Here is a 10,257-nt window from a genome sequence, read left to right as displayed (position 1 = left end):
CTCTCTCTCTCATGCTCTCTCGCTCCCCTCTCTCTCTCATGCTCTCTCTCTCCCTCTCTCTCTCATGCTCTCTCTCTCATGCTCTCTCTCTCTCATGCTCTCTCTCTCTCCCTCTCTCATGCTCTCTCTCTCATGCTCTCTCTCTCCATCTCTCTCATGCTCTCTCTCTCTCATGCTCTCTCTCTCTCTCTCCCTCTCTCTCTCATGCTCTCTCAAAACTTCACAGGTCTCTCATTATATTCCTGCATGTGCTGTATTTATTTGTGTCCATGCATGTGTCTGAGAATGCTGATGTATGCATTCTTGGTGTTTGGAAGTGTGTGGGTGCACACTTACCTATGCTAATTAGCCAGTCTGTCTATTTTTGTGTTTCGCAAGAAGTTGCATTCACCCTGTACCATTCACTCTCCAACACGCACGCACGCACGCACGCACGCACACACACACACACACACACACACACACACACACACACACACACACACACACACACACACACACACACACACACACACACACACACAGTTTGACTAAGTGTTCAACCAAATCTTTTCTTCTTCTTTTTACCTGTAACCCGCTCACTGACTCCAAAGCTCTGCTGCCTCTTATTTTGGCACATAGATAAGATAGGCAGACAGGCAGCAGGCAGGCAGGCAGACAGGCAGGCAGCAGGCAGGCAGGCAGACAGACAGATAAAGACACTTTCTTGTTAAAATCATACAGTTATTGAGCAAACCTCATTACTGCACCAGGTAGAATATGAAAGGACAGATCAGAGAGAGAACCAACGACAGAAGGGGAGGATGGATGTCTTCCATTTCACAGAGAGAGAGAGACAGACCACATCTTTATTATTGGGTCTTTATTGACTTTGGCTGAACAAATCCATGACAAACATGACAGACTGGAAGACCAAAATAAAGTTAGACAGGGAATTCAAACGGCTGCCAGGGAACCAATTTCTTTCCCCGTTTTTCTTTTTCTCATTTTTGATAATCAATTAAGAGTCACTTTTCTCCTTGCCTGCAGAAAATGACTCATGAGCCTGGGAGCAAGCCATCCATAATGGATTATTAAATTACTCCATTTATGAAAAAATAATAATTTCTAATTTGAATGTTGCATGATTAGATTTAGTCAAATTAGTCAAATGTATCCTCATAATAACCAGATATAGAGCAAGCTCTTTTAAAAAGGGTCGACAGATATTAATGATTCCATCTTTAATTTACCCCGAAACTCAACACAGCCCTGTGTGAAAACAAACCTGAACATCGATGCAGCATGAGCGCAGGTCTTGACTTAACGATTCAGCATATTCATCGCAATGCTTTTAAACAATCTTGTTTAATTCCTTATCAATCAAGCCTTTTACTACGGGCCATTTCAGATCAGCATCTCGTATGGATCGGCTACTGATGAACGCTGAAACTATTAAATGAGTTTAGAATTGATTCTTCACAATGTGGTCAGTGGTCAGATGTTTAAATGGCATACAAGCTATCAATCAACATTAATTATTAAGAACAGTGGGAATAAATGGGACAGGACTTTCTTTGCTAGGCTGCTATACAGTAGCCTAGTTTACAGTAATATTGTATAAGCCACCCATTGTAAAGAAATGCTAGAAAATCAATCAGTCAGCTTTGCAGGCTTAAACATGCATATCTACAGAAAACATTTGGGGACTACACATCTTGTGTCAAAATTATTTCAATTAACGCACATATAAACATAACTGAACTGAAACTGAACACATTTAACACATACAGTACTGTCTACTATCTACACAAGCTCTTTTCCATGTGTTAGTGCCGTTTCCCACTGCTGATCATAGCACCACCTGGAACGCTGAAAAGAGTCTTAAAGACCCTGGAAACCCAAAATAAATATGCATTTTGAGTTCATCACACCATAGGAACATATGTTAATAAGCCACCAGCCACTCGTCGGACTGTTTTATAAATGTAAAATAAATCTTAAATAGCCCACAGCATATACTGTGGAACATGAGCATAATATTTAAGTACAGACTTTTGAAACATGCATTTAAAGAAATGCGATGTGTCTCCCTGGAGGTGAGGACCGTCCCAGAGTCATTTCCTCAAATGCTGCCTGGTAGGGCAGCACTCTGACACGGCCGGCCCCATGCAGACAGACTCCCAGCGGGCTGCGGGGGCACCAAGGTTTTGTTGAATGGACAACTGCAAGCTACATCACTGATTGGCTCCGCCCAGTGACGTCAACAGGCGGGGAGTTTGAAGCAGTTCAGCCCCACCCAATTCCAGACAAATTGTAAATATTGAAATGCCGATATTTAGGATTTGGGTTGAAACTAATGTCTCAAACTTTTTGAAGCTTATAATTACTCACATAAGACCCTACATTACATAGTTAGAAGATTTTTGTGGATTTCGGTTTCCAGGGTCTTATGTATGTATATGTATATTGAGACAAATTTTGAAGGGATAGTTCACATTTTTAAACCCTAGCCCTATTTGCTACTTACCAATGATGATGCTGATTGGTAGAGTTCTTTGTCAGCACAACCCATGCTGTTCCTCATAATACTTCTGGAAAGTTGGACAAAAATGAATGCAAGGTCAATGGGGTGACGCTCCTGTATGTACAAGCTGACTGAAGCTCAGTCAAATTGACTTTGTGTGCACTGTGGATGAAATTTTAGTGAGCTTTTCCTGGTATCCATTTAAATTATAGCAACTGATAAAAATGAGAAAAGACAGATTTGAAAATTTGAAGTCACTCTGACAGTAATCTGTATTCTACAATTGTCATTGTTCCCTTTGGCTGTACCGTTATGATACCACAGCAAATTGAATTTTCAGTGCTCCTATTTTGGGCTATGCCATTATGATTTCAAAACATGTACAGTAGGTGCACATTCATTCACTCAAAGCGTCATTATTCCAGTGTGATCACAATTTTAGCAGCTACAGTACATTCCCATACTGAATAATAAAACACATCACAATAAAATTGTAGGAAACCTCTCTGTAAAATAAAAAAAATAAAACATCTTTAGATGGCTCTCTGTGCAGTCACCTGAGTATTCTTGGTAATATGAACAAGTGGTAACGGATCAGCGTTGACATTTCTGTTAACCCACCTACAGTATACATGCATTTGTATTACATGTACATTACCTTTTGTCTCTACCACACGGTTCCTCACCTGGAAGGAAAAAGACTGTTAAGTCTGTCTATTAAAAGGTCACTGATTTTAGCGACATGATAGAAAAAAACGGGTTTTTCACCAGCTGCCTCTAAGCTAGGATGCCAGTGGAAAATACTTCAATTAATTTGTACTCATCTTTGAACCGGCTGTGATTTTCACACATAAGAGTGTGAACTCAGAAATCCCGGCAGATATACCAAACGCCTCCAAATCCGAATGATTTTGACACATTTCAAATTGTGGCTTGAAACAGCTGCTCACCGATCACAGAGGGAGAACAATGGCCTCAGACATGGAGGGGCTCATCCTCTCCTCAACTGCTTCATGATCTCCACTTCTTGCACTGGAGCAGTTTGCAGCTAAGTGTGACTGAAACGTTCACTTTAACAATACAGGCAAAAAGCCAGGTGTGTGTGTGGTCAGGCAGAGCTTCCTGTAATGCCCAAGCCTGGACATGAAAATGTGTACAACCTTGTACATCACATGACCAAATCCAAATATATTGTGCAATATCGCAAATAAGGCAGATAAAGAAAACAAAATGCAGGTGTCTAAGCAAAGGAGTGTAGAAATGGTTCTTAAAGAATATCTTAGTCTGAAAGGTTCTTTCTGGAACCAGAAATGGTTCACTCTGAAGGACCATTTTCAGAACCTTATTTTTCTGTGTGTAGATCGAGATTACTGCAGCCCTTTGCTTAAAGATGGTTTTAACTTGACAGCATAAGCATTCTAAATTGAACCTCAGCTCACTTCCACTTGTTGCAGTGTTTGCTAATACAATAGGACAGGACTGCTTGTCAGGACTGACAATTCTGTGATAAAGCATTTACAGTAATTGCACCAAGACTGTAGTAGAACAGTCTGCAGAGCAATCAGTCTGAATCTTGTTGTGACTGTCTGTCTACTGTAATAATAAGTTAGGCACACGCAAGCTCAGGAGCTTCACATGTATGGCTATATTGTCATCACCGCCGTCTTGTATACTGTCAGGTTAGCACACGTATCTCGTGCCATATCCGCTTCCGGTTTTCAACATAAATGTTTGTGACCGTGACATCAAACATTACAAATCTGTTACTAAATTAGTTCTTAAAAAAGTAACGGAGCACAGTTTTATGGTTTTGACTTTTAACTGATTGTACTTTTGTCATTCTGCCTACTATATAAATAAAATGTATTATTATCACACTCAGTTCAAAGCAATTTTGGGTGCCTGGATCCTAAGCAAGCCGTCGGGGGCATTTACACCTGGATTTGATGCATTTCTTGCCCCATCTGTTTACAATCTGGATGTTGATGCAAAGTTTAAATGGGGTCATAGCTGTTGTGTGACTGGAAGTCTCTGTTTGTTTTGTAAGTGTTGCATAAGAATACAAGAGACTGAAGGACAGCTTTTTCAGAAGAGCTCTAAAGCGAGTGACCCCCACCCACCCCGGCCCGCACACTGATTACTAAGCCTGAATATGCACATGGATTGCGTAACAATAGGGAATTTTTAGTGAGACGTGTGCATCCATCCGTCTGTCTCCTACTGTATGATTCATAAATAAATAACATACTAGACAGAACAGGCAGGATCATCAAATGCAGCTCTATAATTTGATTGGTCAGTAGGGCACCACCTCTAAATGTCACAGTCCTATTTATTCTATGGTGAGAGGTAGCTGCTCACTGCTTGGTTGACCATTTTCTCTAGAGACAGGACGTCGCATATTCAAACAGCGGTGAAGATGAGACGCCAACATGTAACGATGATGATCTGTATGGCTCTGCTGCTCTTTGCATGTGAGTATTCAAGATCTCGTCTTGATTTGAAATCATATTAGAGGCAAGATGCTGAGCAAACATACCGTAGTAAACGCCAACAACAAGGCAGACGGTTAAAAAAGGAAAACCCAAACTGTATCTTATAACTGATTTGTTTTTCACTCAAACTATAGGTGACTATGAAGTAAGTGCTTTGCCTTTGTCATGTGGATCAATTCGGGGAGTCTGTGTCTCACGTGGTGAATGCAGGTATGACTATAGAGTATTACTATATCACTGTAGAGTATCACTAGAGTATTACTACATCATTATAGAGTATTACTATATCACTATAGAATATTACTATATCACTGTAGAGTATCACTACATAATTATAGAGTATTACTACATCACGAGAGTATCACTATAGAATATTACATCACTGTAGAGTAGGCCTATCACTATAGAATATTACATCACTGTAGAGTATCACTGTAGAGAATTACTACATCACTATAGAGTATTAATATATCACTATAGAATATTACTATATCACTATAGAGTATTACTAAATCACTAGAGTATGACTACATCACTAGAGTGTATTACTACATCACTGTAGAGTATCACTAGAGTATTACTAAATCACTAGAGTATGACTACATCACTGTAGAGTATTACTACATCACTATATAGTATTACTACACCACTATAGAGTATTACTACATCACTGTAGAGTATTACTACATCACTATAGAGTACCACTATAGAGAATTACTACATCACTATAGAGTATTACTACATCACTGTATAGTATTACTACAGTGTACATCACTGTAGAGTATTACTACAGTGTACATCACTAGAGTATTACTACATCACTATAGAGTATGACTACGGTACATCAATGTAGAGTATTACTACATCACTATAGAGTACTGTATTACTACATCACTATAGAGTACTGTATTACTACATCACTATATAGTACTGTATTACGACATCACTATATAGTACTTTATTACTACAGAGTACTGTATTACTACATCACTATATAGTACTGTATTACTACTATAGAGTATTACTACATCACTGTAGAGTATCACTAGAGTATTACTCTGGTTGTCTAATCTCAAATGTCTGTGTGCTAAAGCTAACATGCTAAGGAGCAAACATTTGTTCCACTTCTCAGTGATAAGGTTCCACGGCAGATGGACTGTCGCCCTGGTTCCACGTAAGTTGAATGAATTTGAGCATCTATTACACCAGTATCATGGAATATCTTTCCCAGTCACAGCTGGAGTTATGCTTTATTGAATAGTCATGCATGCTGTTGCTTTGTCTCGCAGCTGCTGTACCACACTCCCTTTTAGAAGATAACCAAATGGGATGATAAAGAAGACCAGTGGAGATGCTACCACAGACAGCTCCTGGATGTCCTCTTTCTGCCCTTAATCACGACCTCTGCCCAGATGGAATGAGGGAGAGAGGCAGAAGGAAGGCCCCATAGATCTTCAAACCAGGCACTGTTACTGTTGGCTGTTCCAACATCTAAACTCCACTGTCAATGGGTGATAAAGGATTTGCAGTAATTGTGCCGAGACTGTACAATCTGCTGCTTCTGTCTGTTCTGTAAAGCACATTGTAAACTCTGTTTTTTGTTAAGTGCCATTAAATAAATAATGTTCAAAGCAATTTGGGATGACTGAATCCTCAGTGAGTCGTTGGATGCATTTTTTGCTCAATCTGTTTACAATTTGGATGTGGATGGAAAGTTTAAAGGGGTGAAGAGTTGGTGTCTGCACGCCTCAGGATGGAATTCATGTTCTATTCCCTAAATAATGATGTAACTTTTGCAAAGCTTTGGTGTTTGGGCAGTGCATTGTGTTCAGTCGGAGCAGAGGGTTTGACTGTTCGCATTCCAACTGTGTGTGTGTGTGTGTGTGTGTGTGTGTGTGTGTGTGTGTGTGTGTGCTGAGGGTGGGGGGGTCGGGACGGAATGTGCTGAATGCTAGAGCCAAGAGGGGATAGAGGGTTAGGTCAGTATATAAAGATTGGTTGCGCCTGGAGAGGCGTAGCTGCAGGAGGCGTGGCTGAGGTCCTGAAACCCGCTATTCACCTTATGTAGCCATGCCCATTTGACCCGGTTGTGTGGTCGTGCCGGGACGGGTAGGTGGTTGGAGTTTTATGAACTTGTGAGTTGTGTACTGTTTTCTTTTTGTGAGAAAAGTCAAAAGTCTCTCCCTCTTCACTCCTCATGTGTGTGTGTGTCTGTCTGTCTGTCTGTCTGTTTTTTTCCATCATCCACTGTTCCCAAAAAATGAACCGTCACCCAGCCTCACCGCCTCCTTTTAAGAGTTGTTTCCAAAGTAACTGCAATCCTTTCTTAATTCTTCTTCCTCCACCTTGGTCCATTATTCCCCAAGATGGACAAAGAAAAAGTATACTAAACAAAGACAAGATTTCATCATTGCTCCACACAATATACAGTAGGCCTGTGTGTGTGTGTGTGTGTGTGTGTGTGTGTGTGTGTGTGTGTGTGTGTGTGTGTGTGTGTGTGTGTGTGTGTGTGTGTGTGTGTGTGTGTGTGTGCCTCCAAAAAGGCCCATGCAGTATTTGCATCACCATTATACTTGGTTATGACGTTAAATGTGCATCTCATTATGTGTAACTGCACATAAAACGTGTACTAGGTAGCCTACTTGCTCTGTTTGTGACTGTGTGTGTGTGTGTGTGTGTGTGTGTGTGTGTGTGTGTGTATGCGTGTGTGTGTGGGATGTTTGTATGAGCTCTCTAAGCACTACCCAAGCAGAAATGACAGTAATTAACTAAACGAGCTCCATCTGCACCTGGAGGGAAGAGAGAGGGAGAGACGGAGAGAGAGACTAAAAGAGCAATGTTACTTGGAAGAAGTACAAGAAAAGGGAAAGAAAGTGTGTGAAAAGAAAGAAGAACATTTTTGGTCCCTTGATTTTTTTTCTCTCTGGATTTTTCTTCCCAATTGAGACAGTCCGCATGTCTGGGAATGCCCACAAAATGTTAAACGGCTGGCCCGCGAGTGGGGTAAAACCGCCGATATATCTCATGGGCTGACTCACCAAAAGACCGTGCTGCGGCTCTAAACTTCATGTTTGGGCGTTCTAGAGCAGAACACATGACGTCTGCTCAGATGTGCGTTTACTGCGGTGGTTAAATCCCCGATCGTGTCTGCCTGGGCTGGGCTATCAGCTAAATTCTAACTTTGCTGAATGGATAGAATGGGGGAATTTACCCCACCCTGACCCCGCCCCCAGCAAGGCTGAGCCAGCTAACCCAGCGTCTATTGTGGGCGTTCCTAGAGCCTCTATGGGAGTTCCCAGACATGCGGACTGTCTCTATTTGGCCAGTTCCCGGTCGTTGCTCCACCCCCTCTGCCGATCTGGGGAGAGTTGTAGACTAACACATGCTTCTTCTGAAACGTGCAGTCACCAGCTGCTTCTTTTCACCTGACAGCGAGGAGTTTCAAAGGAGTCGCAAATTGCATCACAGTTTTTGAGAAAAGTCACTGCAAAACCAAGCGTTTTTGGTCGCAACAATCACACACAAAAACTCTGGAATCCTCACAAAACATTTAATGGAGATATATGCTTACATCTCTACTCTTCTCTCCTCTTCCTCTCCCAGGAGGAGTCACCCTAACCTGACACACAACACCGCCCCCGTCTGGCAGCGTCAGGTAAGCGCCACCCATCCCTGGGCATCAAAATCCACTGCAGCCCCAGAGGCTCTGGCTCCGGGCCACACTGACTGAGAGCAGCTAAATGCAGCGTGGCTTTAACTGACCTAGAAAGCTAGCATGTATGGAAATAAGTGAGTTGCATATTTCATGATGACGCATTATGGAATCAAATAGAGACATTGGCACTGGAATGCATTTTTATCTTTCAGAATTACATATATTCCCAGCTTGCACCTTGGTGCTTCAGAGGCCAGTCTTTCCTGCTGATACAGTCCCAAGATTAAACTAATTTTAACACACACACACACACACAATATTGTACAATATTTATATGGACGATCTATAAAAGAGTCTCATTGCATGTCGTACTGGTTGTATGGTGGGTGATAGTATGATTAATCATCTGATGTACGCAGATGATTTGGTCATCTTCAGCCCGTGCACTGCTGGTCTACAACAGCTGTTGAGTCTATGCACCCAATATGGGATAGAATATGATATTAAATATAATGCAAAAAAGAGCAACATCTTGACTGTGCGCAGTAGAGACGATCGCCAGTCGAGGTTTCCAGTTTTCTATTTATCTGGCTCTGCCCTCAGTGAATGTAACAAGGTTAAATACCTTGGGCACTTTATCTCTAATGATCTTTCTGATGACAAAGATATGTCTAGACAGTGTCGTAAATTGTACGCTCAAGCGAACATGCTGTGCCGTAAATGTAATGTGCTCGGTTCCTGTTAAAGTAGCCTTGTTCAGAACATTCTGCACTCCCCTATATACTGCCCACCTCTGGTGCAGATATAGACAGAGTAGCTTGAGACGTCTCACAGTGGCCTACAATGATGGTATGAGGCTACTGCTTAGAGCGCCTAGAAGTTCTAGCGCTAGTCAAATGTTTGTCAGTGTTGGTGTCCCCACCTGCCCTGCTGTGCTACGTAATTTAATGTACAAATTTATGTGCAGAGTTGATGCCTCTGATAATGACATCATTAATGTCATAGCCAACCCAGGACGTAGCTCTGTTAGGTACTCCTCTAGACTGAGGAGCCACTGGCGCTCATGTTTATATTAGGCTTTTTATATCTGTATTTTATTTTTATTTTTATCTGTATGCTATGTATGTGTCTATGTGCTATGGACCTCCCTGTGGGAGTGTCTGAAATAAAGTTTTCAATTCAATTCAATTCAATTCAACACACACGCACACACACACTCACACACACACACACACACACACACACACACACACACACACACACACACTATACTGTAATTTCCTCCTACTTACATGTAATTACAGGGTATAATAACAGAATAGGTACCCGGTAGTTACAAAAAGCTAAGGTATAAGTTCCCCTTTATTACCCCCTTATTCCATAAATTCAGATTTTGCTGTGTTTGTTTTTCTGTGTTAAAGCGTTACCAAGAAGTTAAACAGTTAAATCTCTGTATTGCATGTTGAAATTCTACAGAAACATTTAAATAATGCGGGCGTCCAGGTATTGTAGTGGTAGATCCCTGCATACCAACACGAGGGTCGCAGGTTCGCGTCCTCGTGTTACCTGTACCTCCGGCGTGGTCGGGCGTCCATACAGGC

General features: G+C 41.6%; 1 long non-coding RNA gene across 1 annotated transcript; it reads left to right on the top strand.

The window, feature by feature from the left end:
* Positions 1–4,892: 4,892 nt before the first annotated feature.
* LOC310779808 lies at positions 4,893–6,452 on the top strand. Its single transcript, XR_014552856.1, has 4 exons — positions 4,893–4,980; positions 5,136–5,211; positions 6,134–6,175; positions 6,291–6,452. It is a non-coding gene; the product is annotated as an uncharacterized lncRNA (long non-coding RNA).
* The last annotated feature ends 3,805 nt before the right edge of the window (positions 6,453–10,257 follow it).

This window comes from Poromitra crassiceps (genome assembly GCF_964638095.1).
Source record: "Poromitra crassiceps genome assembly, chromosome: 7".
Classification (NCBI taxonomy): Eukaryota; Metazoa; Chordata; class Actinopteri; order Beryciformes; family Melamphaidae; genus Poromitra; species Poromitra crassiceps.
This window is presented reverse-complemented; position numbering and strand designations above follow the sequence as displayed.